Here is a 14387-nt window from a genome sequence, read left to right on the forward strand (position 1 = left end):
CTGTGGTTCTCACTCAGCCAGTAAGTGTTGTTACAAAAAAGAAATGAAGTCTAGAATTATTTTTCATACTCTCATGCAACAAAGAAGTGAGCTGTATTGGGATGTATAGTTTAAAAAGCCATTTTCATGGAAAACTACAGTGCCAGATATTTAAAAGAAGCCATCTGTAAATAGCTTTTTAAAATTTAAAACCTGAGAACATTAAGAAAATATTGATGCATAAAATGAAATAATTAAGTGAACAACGATTATGTTCTTATTTTGGAAGATAGCAAGCCTGTAATTCTAAGTGAATTTGAACTTGGGTTGGAGGAGCCGTTTGTTGGGTAGACATATTGAGCACAGAATATCTTTCTTCTAAAACACACAAGAGCATGCCATCACCATCCTGGAACTCCATCATCACTTTTGCTTCTCTTTTCTATGGCAACGAACAAACAATAAACAAATAAACGATAAATAAAACACAAGTTCGGGAACTGTCCTCTCTGGGACTCATAGTCTTGTATTTAAGAATAGTAAGTTGAGAGAACTTGATCTTTAGTGTCTGTGTTTGGTCATTCAGAAAACTAGTTCTGTATCTAAGTCATCTGCTTGCTTTTGGAGAGGACTTGCATGTTAGGTAAGCATCTTCTTTATATAGCTATTCATTTTCTCTCCCAAAGTGTCAGAAGACTAAGTTTTCTAGGCCTTTTGGTTAAGGTACCATATTTCTGTTAGAGCCAGGGTCAGCAAACTATCTGTAAAGGGCCAGACAGTAAATATTTTAAGCTTTGCAGGCCAAACAGTTTCTCTTGCAACTATGTAACTCTGTCATTGCAGCACTAAAGCATCCATGAACAAATATGTAAGTGAATGGATGGGGCTATGTTTCGATAAAACTTTATTTCCAAGACAAGTGGTAGGCAAGATTTGGCCCTTGGGCTCCAGTTTACTGACCTCAGTGGTAGAACAATAGTTCTCTCTCTTTGTTCATATGTGCTGTGGTGCTGCATAGATTACCCACATTATAAATAAAGGGATAGATAAAGGGGTGATGATGGTATGCATTTCTAGGGTGCCACCTGTAGCACTCTCACTTGGAAAACAACCCAGAAACCCAAGGAATGAGAGCAGCTTATCACGGGGATAATCGTTGGTCATCTGTGGTTTGTGTAAGAAGTCAGTCGGTCACAATCTTTGATACTTTATTAGTAGAGTAGGATTACTTGTCCTGCTCCTCATACTTGTGTGACATATCAGATTGTAGCTATAAGTCTTTGAGAAACACCCGGTTTAAACGGCCAGTTCTTTGGAGTTAACAGTTTGGGTTGCATTTAGAACACAATTTGTTGAAGCTGGAGCAAGACATCTCCGCTCATCCAGTGGTGTACACGGAGGCCACACACATCTTACTGTGCAGAAAATGCTTTCATTATAAGGTTAGCCAAAGAGTGTTTTGGGGGATTTTTGTTGTTTTGTTTTGTTTTTTAGTGGTATGCTTTGTGTTTAATATTCCTGGATCTTTCCCTGTCTCTGCCTCCTGCAAGCTAGAATCACTTCAGACTAATCTTGAAATCTTGTGACTGGATTTGGTCAACTTGAAAGTTTGTTTTGTAGCTTTCTGGAGGGAGTCAGATCAATTGTCTTAGCGATCATGTGGTCAAAGAAGGGTAAACAATTTATGTGGGATCTTCCTGGAGCGAACCCAGGTATATGGGATTAGCGTGAAAGCAAAAGTGGTGGTGATGATTCAGCTGTAGTGGAACCCTTTGACCTCCCCAGAATCCACCTGGTAGGTTAAACAACTTCCATTCCAGTCCCTCATGAAATAGAGTCAGTCATCTCCATGGTTCATTGGTGCTCATCGCGAGTAGACTTTCTGACATTCCTGTGCATTACCTGATCAGTGAAGTTGGATGCTTACCAAAAGTTGGTCATGTTTGTTTGCAAGCCTGTTTGTGTTAGGTGTTGTTATTGCATAAATTAGTTAAATGTCATGTCATCTCTTGCTATTATATGAAAAATAAGGTGAATGCTTTGGAAAGACTCATAAATGTGATTTACTGAAAACTGGCTATTGAATTAGGTGTGGGTTTGGGTGAGAGAACTGTGGGAAGAATTGGGGGATGGAAATCAAGAGGGATCCTGCATGCTGGTTGCTCTGTGAGGGTCTTTTGGTCCTCACTCATCTTTAGGAAAACCAGCTCAAATTAACGATAGTCTATTATAAAGAGGGTAGAAAACTCAGCAGAGCCATACTCAAAGAAAAGGACTCATTCTTATTTCAGACAACTGGCAAAGAATTTGTATTTAGATGCTTTATTACAACTTAATGTATAAAATACATAGGTAGCTCTTCTATTTGTGTATCATTTACTGGTCCTGACTGTATTGTTTCCCAAATGTATGCCACACTGTGCCAGAACTCTGATTATTGTCCTCATTTTGGTGATGGAGAATCTAAGACTTAGATAGCCTGTGTAATTTTTCCAAGATCCTAAAGCTAGTAAATGCTAGATTTGAACTTCAGTGTCTTTGTCGCCCTAACTACACCATCGCCCATCCAGCAGCCAGCTCAAGATTTTTGCAGTAGATCTTTCTGAATGCAGCAGTAGGTAAGATCTTAACTTGTTATCATTTGCTATGCTAGTCCTTATTAGATTCAAAACTGGAAGTTGTCACAGAGTGAATAAGCTTTAGTGAGTGCAGGAAATATAGACAAAGCTTGACTTAAATTTTAACTGTGTTATCCTTAATGTCTTTTCTTCATTCTGGTCCTTTTTTCCTCATTTGCTTGCTCACATACCTACTTAGAATGAGTATGTTGTTTTTAACTTCTTAAAAATGCCTTTACACATATGATTTAATTTGATTCTTAAAAGAGAGGAAAAAGTCAGGTGTCACTAGCTTTATTTCTTAGATGAAGAAATCAAGGTTCACAGAATTTAAATAACCTGAGAGGGGTGTAGAATTTGAATAACATACAGAAAAGATCCACCTTGCAGTTGAAGAGCTGGATAAAAAAATATGTAGCTGCATAACACAGATATTTAGTTAAAAGAGGAGAAGTTTGAGGGGATTACCTTCTGGTAGTATGTGTAGAAGTACGACATGGAGGATTATGACTGGCTCTTTTCTAGCTACATCTGAGTATGGGATTAATTTTTTTTTAAGGATTCAGTTTCAGCAGGAGGAATTTCATTTAAAGACAGGAACTAGTTCTGGTAGAAGGAGAGTCTATTGGTTAATCGTCTCTGTTGGGATTGTATAGAACACTTTTAGATTCTATCCAGATTCAGAATAAACTCGCCAACCAAGTACAGGGCTCCGAGGTATATATATTGATTTTACTCTTCTTTTTAAACAACAGCAGAATCAAACTTGGAGGCAGCCCACACTATTTGAATGCATTCAAAAGAAATTACATACTTAGAGTTTATTGTAAATAATTCCCTACAATGTTCTTTTCATTCTCGGGAAAATAAGGAATGGTGATAAGAAGCAATGCATTTAGGGAAAAAAGAGGCTGCTCAACAAAGTTTCACTTTTATCAGTTTGTATCTTTTCCCACTGAGTGATTTAGTTATTCTTTCTAATTCTCTGGAAGAGCACTTGAATGGTAGACCCAGGCAGCCATAAACTGGTTAGGATGAAGAGTAGAAGAAAGTAGATTTAATCGAGACGTATATGGAATTGAGGGATGAGAAGGATTGTTTAACTAGATCATTGGGAAATAATTAGAAAAATAGATAACCAGTAGACAAGAGACATTTGGAAATCCAGTTTCATGAGGGGGCTCAGGAATTCATTGGCCTTCCCCCCATGTATGTGAGAGTCCAGAATGGCAATGCTAACTTCGACTTACCAGAGAAAAGCATTCTGCTTTCTTTGAAAAATTAGTTTTTTTAAAACTCACACAAAGCATCACAGTTTTACATGTGTCATAATACTGTGTCTTCTTACTCTTTGTTCTCCATGCTCACAAAGTTAAAAATTAGAGAAGTAATGGAAAGATCGGGGAGAGATTCATATAAGCAAAGATGAAGAGACCTCAGAATGTATTTGTTAAATTAGGAATAGGGAATTTTTTTTTTCTCTGAATTTTTTTTCTTACTAATTGTCTGGAGGGGAAAAAAAAAAAAGGAATCCAGCCATAAGAAGTAGTGCATGGGGGGTGAAACTAATGCTTCTGGATTTTGAGAGTCAGATGTGTGACGTACTCAACTTGACCTCTTTTGAACTTGGAAACAACAAAAAACTAAGGCATCACATACATTTTTGCCCACTTAAGGGCAAGAACAAAAATGAGGAAGAAGAAATAAGCCAAGAAAAGAGCCACGAGGAAAAGGAAATTCTTGATAAGTGCAAAGATGGATAAATAAGGGAGGGAAAGATTATGACAAAGAGTCTAAAAGTAAACACCAGAGGAAAGAGAAAGAGGGAACAATAGAAATTATCCCCATCTGCCCTCACCATGCCAGTTCCAGCACTTTCTCAGGCTTCCCGGCCCATGCTTTTGCCCGCTAACAAGGCTTGATCAGAGTAAAGCTTTGTCAGAATTGCTCCCATGCTTATTACCTCTGTCTTACCCATGGCCACACCTGTTTACCTCCGCTTTGGTTCCTTGCTGCTCTCTCCCAATGGATGCCCTCCAAGCTTGTGGTATCTATAGGACTTCAGAGTGTCCTTGTTGAATTTATCTTTTTCTTCTCTGTTTTAGCTTCATTAGTAAACTTTTCCTCCCATTGTTTCTAAATTGATGTGTTTAAGTAATCTGACGAGAAAGTGTAGAGCATTTGAGGGTTCCTGTTCTCTTCACCCAGCACACACTTACTCACACACATCTGTCAGATAGGGGGTGCTGGTTTGCCATAGCTGCACCCATTTCTTCCATTTTTAGGCTCCGTGGTTGAGAGCTTCAAAGGCTGTTGACTGGAAAAGGAAAGTATGTTTGTACTTTGTTGAAATCAAATCTGTTGTGACTATCACAACAAATAGGTCATACTTTTTTTTAAGTTTAACCATTTTTTTTCTTTACCTGTTCTATGGAGAAATCTGTTTCCTATTGAATCTATACATAATCGTACTAATTTCAGGAACACCTTGGATGAACACAGTTGTGTGCCCAGGTCTCAGTGGTTGAGGTTGTGATGTCATTTCTGCATGTTCAAGAAAACATACATGCAGAACCCCTTTCTTTGGTTGGCTTCTATGTCCTAAATTAATCAGAAGTTAGAGAGCCTTTGGCTCTTTATATCCCTGATTTTCATCCAGATATCATTCTAAATCCATTGCTCATCAACACCCATTTGGCTTGGTTTGCTGCTCATCAGTGTGCTCTTGTTTTGTAGTTGCTTCCAAGCGGGTCATAGTGATGCCACATCGTTCTCAATTATCTTTCCACCTGTCTTTATAGACTCTCTCCCCAGCCTGTGCTACCAGCCTCAGACCACTGGGGTATCCCTCAGCTGCTGATTCTTCACACTTGTTCAGCCTGGGCACGATATAACAAGAAAGCACTGTGTCATAGACACCTCCCCCCATTCAAAGTCTTGTGTATTTGGGGTTTGGGGGCTTAGACAATGTAGAATAAGCAGTTCAGGTACTCACATGTGGTGCCAGTCCTTGAATGCAGTCTGCTTTTCCACCTTTAGGCTTCCTGCATTCTGAGCCTGGACGGCCCTTTCTCTTGTCTGGTGGATGAACAGCTACTCAGCCTCTAGGACTCACCTCAATGTTGACCTCGTTGGCAAAGCCTTTTCTGACTCCATTGGCATCACTTTCTCTGATTTCCATGCCATTAGCTTTATCATCGTATTATGTTGTGATTTTTAAAAATCATCTCTCTCCCTCTTTAGATTTCTAGGTCCTTGAAGCAGAGTTTTGTCATCCTTGACATGTCTACTACATCGACCAGAGTTTGTTGAACTTGGGGAGTGGACAAATCCCTAGTCCAGGCAGAGGAAAGGCAGAGCTCATTTCCTTCACTACATACTCATTCTCAGGCCTCTTTTGGTATGTGTCCTTGACATATCTAGTATCTTGATTGATCGATGCTCTGGAATTTTCATCATACGATAGGCTGTTGTTCATTGTGACTTGCGAGTTGTTGCCATGCTCATGCACTCTTCAGTAGAACCAAGCTGTGTCATCATGTGTGGTAGTTGAACAAACATACAGTGAAGATTTCAGTGTTTTGCAAATACTAATCCATTTAACTTCATAGCTACCTTATAAGGAAGGTACTATTAACATTCCCATTTTATAGATGAGGAAACTAATGCACCGAGAGATTAAAGTAACTTGCCTTATATCACAGAGCTAATAGGTGGAGGAATTGAAATTCCTACCCAGGAGTTCTGGCTGTGGATTATATGCGTAGTTCACTGCCAGCGTCTGTGAACGTCTACTTCATCTTTAACCACCCAGCATAGTTTATCTGCCTTTTTTTTTTTTTTTTTAATATTTTAGTTATTTTACAAGTAGGCAGAGAGGCAGGCAGAGAGAGAGAGAGAGAGGAGGAAGCAGGCTACCTGCTGAGCACAGAGCCCGATGCGGGACTCAATCCAAGGACCCTGAGATCATGACCTGAGCCGAAGACAGAGGCTTAACCCACTGAGCCACCCAGGCGCCCCGTTTATCTGCCTTTTTGACAAAGAAACAGGAGCATGTCTCAGCTCAGAATCTTGGGCTGGGCAATAATTTCTAACCAGAAATTGTTTTCAGTGTGTTTTCCCTATTATCTTTATATATGACAGCTGAATCTGGTTTTCTAATTATGGTAGTTATATAAAGTTTTCTCTTACAATTATTGAACCTTTAAAAGTGAGCTAGTTTAAAGAAAAATACCAAGTCAGTAGCAGTAGGTCTTAAATGGTGGTAAATTAATATCACAAAAATCCTAAGCATGGGGGCACCTGGGTGGCGTAGTCGGTTAAGTGTCTACCTTTGGCTCAGGTCATGGTCCCAGGGTCCTAGGGTCGAGCCCCGAACCAGGCTCCCTGCTCAGCGGGGTGTCTGCTTCTCCCTCTACCCTCCCCCTACTCTGGTGCTCTCTCACTCATGCTCTCAAATAAATAAATAAAATCTTTAAAAAATAAATCCTAAAGGTGGTACATGAAATATTAATTGATAGAATTTTGTGATTAGTTGCCTGTACGGGATGAGGAAGAGTTAAGAATACAACAGGTTTCTAGTTAGGTTGATGTATTTGATTTTTAATGTGTTACCAAAGAAGCAGCTGAAGATAAAAATGTGAGTAGTAACTGAGAGGAAAAAGGGAATAAAAAGGACATGGGAGGGGCGCCTGGGTGGCTCAGTGTGGTAAGCCTCTGCCTTCGGCTCAGGTCATGATCTCAGGGTCCTGGGATCCAGCCCCGCATCGGGCTCCCTGCTGAGCGGGGAGCCTGCTTCCCTTCCTCTCTTTCTGCCTGCCTCTCTGCCTACTTGTGATCTCTGTCAAATAAAAAAATAATCTTTAAAAAAAAAAAAAGGACATGTGAGGACACATTCATGTTTGATTATTAGTTTACTCAAATTGTATGTATATTCAGTTCTTTTGTCAGATTGGGTGTATAGGTAAAAACTCACTCGTGCTGAAAATGTTCTGCTGTATACAGTTTTATTTTATTTTATTTTCAAAGATTTTCTTTATCTGTCTGACAGAGAGAGACACAGCGAGAGAAAGAACACAAGCAGGAAGAGTGGGAGAGGGAGGAGCAGAGCAGGCTTCCCGCTGAGCAGGGAGCCTGATGCGGGGCTCGATCCCAGGACCCTGGGATCATGACCTGAGCCGAAGGCAGATGCTTAAGAAACTGAGCCACCCCATGCTGTATACAGTTTTAAACACTTAACCTGCTTGAGGAAGTGGTTTAGAATAGATGGGTTTGGAGAGCCAAGAATCCATCCTGTGAGGTTAGTCCAAAGGCACTAAGTCAGTGGGTAGGAGAGCAAGGGGTTTATCTGGAAGTGGCAAGTAGACTGAGCCAAGATAAGTTCTGTATATAGTACATGTGATTTTTATTTTCCCATGTCACTTTATGCACCTTGACATCAAACTTTTGGTTTCTCATAGGGCTTTTATGGGAAGAAGGAAAATGAAAATAATTTGAGCTGTCCACACCTTGGGCCTTTTTATGGATCTTTCACTGAAAGCCTCTGCTATGATCCATTTGAGATCTGATGGTTGCCGGGCCCACCATTTAAGCAGGGGCTGTTTAAGTCATCTCGGCTGCTCTATGTAAAGGTGACTCTAACAGGTGCTTCCGTGATGCTCCGGGGTGGCCCCTAGTTTTGTTTGGATGAGGGGTGGCAAGTCATCTTCTGAACATTTCCTGGGCTGGGCTCTTCCCATATTATCCCCATCAGTCCCTGACCCCCAGAATGTGAGCTACTTTCTTTCCACCTGTTGCTACTTAGATGTGTTCTTTCAGGGAGTGGGCATGCTCCTGGGACTGGTGGATCCCTGCTCTGTGATGGCGGAGCTCCTGTCTCCTCCAGCTTTTCTGTCCACTCTCTCCATGCCCTTTCCCTCCTGGTTGTTTATGGTTCAGAATGGTCTGTGCTTCTTTTGGGTCTAATCTGTGATTGCATCTCCTGACCCTTAATTATTCTCCTTTATTCTTCTTGGTTTTCTGTAACTTTTTTCTTCTGCTTTTTCTTTCACTGAAAGCCTCTGTGACAGCCAGGGTGGTACTCTGGCAAACTGTCAGCCAAGTCCATTCGATTAGTACTGCCTGCCTAGAGAGCCCTGTGTTCAGGAGGTTCTACAACCCCTTCCAGACTCTGAGTCAAGGGCTGTGATGGCCTAGTGATGTCTGCCACGGGCATGGGAGAGAGAGGCAGTGACGTGCCTCTGCCTTCCATTCTGGAAGGAGTCTTGGAAGCACGTAATTGCTAGCTCTTTGCTGATCAGAATGCATTGCTCTCTTCTGTGTGATAGAATAGAGGGGGCAGGTTGGATCAGGAGGAAATGGAAATAGTAAGCTGCCTGCTTAGGCCTATGTCTTGGAACAAGAGAGATGGAGAGAATCACATGTGGAAAAATCACAGTATTAAATTGGGAGAGAGATCTAGAAAGGGGAATTTCAGAAATACACTTTTTTTTTTAACTCACCTTTCTGTCTCAAAAATACACTCCTTGAAATCCCAGTAGTTATTAAAAATAAGGAAGTTGAGGAGTGAGGAATGTGCATTTAGTTAAGCCACTCTGTATCTGTCAGGAACCTGAACAGTGTGGGCAGGTGTGTAAGGAAATCTCATCATTCATTCACCAGACCTTCTTCTCTTAGGTACCTGCTAGGCTCTGTTCATGCAGTGATCAAAAGACATCTTGCCTGGTCTTGAGGGGTTCACAATCCTTTACTTCCATTTTTGTAGTTATTTGCATGCTTACATTATTTCTTGAAGCAGTTTTTTCATAGGAAAAATGATCTGATTAATTTTCATTCTCATTCCAGTCTCTGATGATTAATTTTATGTGTCTGCTTGACTGGTCTAAAGGATACCCAGATAACCAACTGGTAAAACATCACTTCTGAGTGTGTCTGCGAGGGCGTTTCTGTAAGAGATGAATGTATTTGATTCAGTACACCGCGTAAAGAGATCTGCTCTCCCCCAGGTGGGCAGGTATCATCCAGTCTGTTGAGGTGAATGGAACAAAAAAAGCAAAGGAAGGGTGAATTCTCTCTCTTCTTCATCTGGGGTGTCCATTTCTCCTGCTGGTGAACATTGTAGCTGCTGGTTCTTGGGTCCTTGGACTCCTTGACTTAGACCAGTGACCCCACCCCCGTTCTTACACCACTGGTTCTCATACCTTTGGCCTCGGTCTGATTGTTACGCTGTCAGCTCCTCTGGTTCTTAGACTTGCAGATTCAGGCTGAATTGGGTCTCCAGTTCGCAGACGGCAGATTGTCGGACTTCTTGGCTTCCATACCACGCAAGCCAGTTCCTATAATAAGTCTCCTCTGATACCTGTCTCTCCATGTATCCTCTTGGTTCTGTTTCTCTGCAGAAATCTGACTAATATAGTCCTGAGCAACAGCACTCTGTACAATGCCTCACACATAGACGTTTTTTTCGTAACCATTACTGAATGAATTGGTGCCTCAGGCTGCAAGTGCCGTGGGAGTTCATAAAAGGGAATGGTCATCAGAACTTGGGCGTGGCTTTGTAGAGAAGGTGGTAAAGGCACTTGTGAGAGTCGTGGATAGAAGACATCTTGACCATTTATTGGCCATGTGTCTTGGCCATTTCTTCTCACTTCTGTGACCCTCAGTGTGCTCGACTGTAGTATTGGGGTGATAATTTTCCCAGGGCTTATTTTACTATTTTTATGCTATGAGCACTGTAGGCATAGTTTGGAAAATTTAATTTAGTCTTAGCATTGTTTTGAGAATTAAATGATGTAATAAATATGAAAGAATTTTAAGACCTCTAAGTGCTGTACAACTAGGAGTTTTTATTAATCTTTGTTATTAAAAGTGGCTTTCTCCAGACTCTTGAGTTCAGGGATCTGTCCCCTTGGGTTTATCTTCTGTTTTGTTGAATTGTCTATGGAAGCCTAAAGGAGCCAACATGATCTGCATAGGATAAAGGCTTGTGCTTCTGACTCACTTATCGGGGCCTCTTAACTGTCTATTGAAACTCATTGGCAGAGGGTCTAGAGTTCTGACTTTTCAACCATACCTTGGAAACCAAGGTCCTGAGACAAGGATGCCTACCTAAAAGCTAGTTAAATCACAAGTTAAGAATGGAATACAGGTTTCCTTGAGTCACATTTTAAAAGTGGCATACTAAACAACATGTCAGTGAAAAATCTGAGGAAATATTAAAATTAGGATATTTAAAAATTTATCTAGAACCATCATGATCTCTTCAAGGTGGTAGGTTTTATTAAAATTAAAATTTAGTGTTAGACTGTAGCAAATTTGAGCTTTTTTGTGGGAGGGCATTGGTACTTGTGTAGAGCTAGACATGGAGAAAGCTCCCAGTTGTATTTTTCCTTGTGATGGCATAATTCTCTTCAACACCAGAATTTCAACCTCTGACTGTCACTGGTGTTCAAAGAAAATAATGCCTAATAGCTCATGATGACATGTCCCAGTTTCCGTCCTCTTTCATTAATTATATCTTCCTTTCCAGTTAATTTTATTTTAGAATGGTGTGTTTGACATCAAATGTTTCAGTGGCCCATCTCCAGATGACATGGTTTCACTGTCTCTTTCTATGCGGAGATTTTCTGTGGCGTGGCTAACGGTACACACTGTGTTAATCCTTGCACGTCACCTCCCTGTGTTTTGGAGAATGGTTTGTTCTTTCAGTAGTGCACTGTCCTCTCATTAGAACTTACGTTATTTACTTTAGATGGGATTTAGAACGTGCTGGTGGAAACATAACTGCCATTCAGCACATGTAGGCCTCTATTATCTCACACCTGGATCCTTTCAACAGCCCCCATAATGGTTTCCCCACTGGCATTCTCCCCTCTTTCTAATCCATCCCATACACTAGGATTAATCTTCCTAAAATACTGTTTTCATCACACTCAAAAACCTTTAGAGGCTCCCCATGGCCTACAGGCTGAAGTCTGGACCTCTTAGCCTGACAGTTCCGTCTTCCTGCGGGTTAGTTTCCACTTACGTTCTGACCCTCCTACTGTAATTCCCTCTTCAGCTGCTGTACATGCCCAGGCCTCTTGTCTTCTCTCCTCTGTACCTTTGATTACTGTCCCCTTTCTTGCAGTGGCCTTTGACTCCATCTCTGCCCATCTAAATCCCACTCATCAAGCTTTCAAGCTCAGCCCAGCTGATCGAATCCTTTATTTTCTTTGCAGTACTCACTGCCCTTATCATATATTATCTTTTATGATGGCTGTTTGTTTGTACAACCCGTGCACTGCCCTCCACCCCAGTTTGTAAATCCCTGAAGGACACAGCCCTCACGGAAAAGAAGGGATGGTTGGTGGTTTTGCAGCTCTGTGCAAATTGGAGCTTTAGGGTTGTGATGTATGGTCATTGAGATGGATTTGGCTATTGTTCTACCATGTCTAGCACAGCGTTGGAGGATCTTCATAAAATAGGTTTCCATTGAGTGCTTGTTGAATAAATGAATAGGTAAGTTGATTTTGTTGTTCAGATAGGTAGATTACCTTAGCATTTAACTTAGCATGTTTGCAGGTAAATAGGGTTTGAAAGCCCAGGAAGAGACATGTTCACAAGTGCCCCAGAGTCATTTATGGACTGTCTTGAATTGTGTAGTCTTGCTCAGATCCTGGTTTTATGCTTAGTTAGAGCTGAGTAAGTTGGTGACCAGGTTTTCCTACCAACCACATTGGAAAAGTTCTCCAAAGTGTTCCAGGAACTATTTGGAGAATACATAAATTAACAGCTTTATGGTACATTTCAGCTCTTGAGGATACAGACTACCTCAGCAGACAGAAAGCAGCTCCAGGAGGACAAAATAGAGCTTGTTGCGAAGATCAGTTCAGCAGTCTTTTTACAAATATTCAGCCAGTTGTCAGCTCTTCCTTGATCATGTCATCATTACTGCTTGTGTTCATCTGACACCAGACAAAAAGAACAAAGGAAGAAGATGGGGGGACTTGGGAGGGAATTCCTCCAGTGCTTAAACCAGGCTTGTCACCCGGCAGGGGCACAGTATCTGGTTTTAATAATCTCGTATGTCATCTGCGGTTTATTATTAGCAAAATATAAATCCACATCTCAGAACTTTTTGTAAAATTTTTGAGAAGATTATGAAATGTCACTTGTGCTCTTCTTTGAGGAAAGTGGGGGGAATGTTAACTTGCTAAATGTCATTATACAGCTTGTTTTCAGCTTCAGATTAATAGCAGGTGGGCGCCATTTTTTCAGAGCAAACAGGCTGCCTTTTTAGTTCATTTGGGGGGGAAAAAAAAAAAAAGCACTAATTCTTTGCCAGGGCCTGAATATTCTGTGCTAGGTGACAAATGTCAACAATCACAAAACATTCAACATTTTAAGAAAACAGAATAGCTGGCTAATAATGTAAAATTTTAAAGAACCAAGCCAGAGCTTTCAGCACAATATTTCTTTTACCATACTAAATGACCTCTACGTGGTGGTATTCATGCTTATCATCTATACCTGTTACTTTCCGTGACTTTATTTTCTCGCAGCTCTTGTAATTTGTGGTTTGTAGTATCTTTGTCCACTTCCGCAGTGCTCATCCCAGATCATTAAACACCACTCAGAAGCTCTGTAGATGCTCCCACGTGCAAATGCATGCAATGCACGTGCATTGTAGTGGGGTTAGGGGAGGGAGCAAGAATGTTACGTTGGGAACAGTAAGAATTTTTATTTTTGCATTCTTTTTTCTTACTCACAGGCAGGCTTTTTTTTTCTTTTTTTTTTTTTTTTTTTTTGAGATGTTGTTTAATGGGTCAACTTTAAAATGTGAGTCAAGATAACCTGTATTCCGTTCTTAACCCATGACTAAGTAGGTTTACGGTCTCATGTGCATAGAGCTGTCGCACAGTTAGATCTTCTGCATCTGAAGACCTTGGTTTCTAAGGCACGTTCCTGCCTCAGATGTATATGATCCTTCCTCATTTTATCGGAGTATTTCTGATAGTTGCCGAATATAGCAGCCAGTGCCGTTCAGTTTGTCATTAAGATCGTCTTTTTTACTTGCATTTGGTTTAAGAGGCAAGAGGGTGGGGGTCACTTTCCTTGGGGCTGGAATCAGATCACTTAGCTTCTCAGTCTGAACAGTTGCTAGGAGCTTTCTGGCCTCGATCAAATGATGGATGAATGAAAATTACACTCGCAGGAGGATGGTTTTTAAGCCAGAAAGATAACATGTAATAAGATAGGCACAACTATAAGGCAGGCAGGGTATCATGTCAAATAGTTAATAATATTCTGTCTTCCCCAGCAGGCAAAACCAAGTCAAAATCATGAGGTTGCTTTTTATTCTTGGGTCCCAACTTAGAGAATTGTCTGCCCTCTGAGCTGTCGTGGGAAGAGTCAGAAATTCTGTTTTCACGTGACAGCTATTCCACCTGTGAATTTCAGGCAAGTCTCTTGTCTGTAACTGTTTACTTAAATGCAAAAAAAAAAAAAAAAAGTTGGGGCCACGGTGGCTTAGTTGGTTGTATCTGACTCTTGATTTTGGCTCAGGTCATGATCATGGGGTCATGAGTTCAAGCCCTGCACACATTCCCCTGCTTGTGCACTCTCTCTTTCTCTCAAAATAAATACATGCATCTTTTATAAAACAAAACGTAGGTGTAAAACTATACTCCTTACTTCACATTGCTGTGGAGTGAAGCTTTCTAAAGTGATGGTGTAGTTTTAGGTCCTTAATAGTGATCAAAAATATTAAGAATTGAGCTAATGTTTTGGTTATGTCCATTCCTGAGTCCC

General features: G+C 40.8%; 1 protein-coding gene and 1 pseudogene across 3 annotated transcripts in view; one reads left to right on the top strand and one right to left on the bottom strand.

Annotated features, from left to right (window-relative positions):
• Positions 1–5778, bottom strand: part of LOC132015255 (large ribosomal subunit protein eL15-like) — a 30716-nt pseudogene extending 24938 nt beyond the window's left edge.
• CHCHD3 (coiled-coil-helix-coiled-coil-helix domain containing 3) overlaps positions 1–14387 on the top strand; it is a 272891-nt gene that overhangs the window by 154895 nt on the left and 103609 nt on the right. The gene's annotated exons all lie outside the window — the stretch shown is intronic.

This window comes from Mustela nigripes, chromosome 4, assembly GCF_022355385.1.
Source record: "Mustela nigripes isolate SB6536 chromosome 4, MUSNIG.SB6536, whole genome shotgun sequence".
NCBI classification, from domain to species: Eukaryota; Metazoa; Chordata; class Mammalia; order Carnivora; family Mustelidae; genus Mustela; species Mustela nigripes.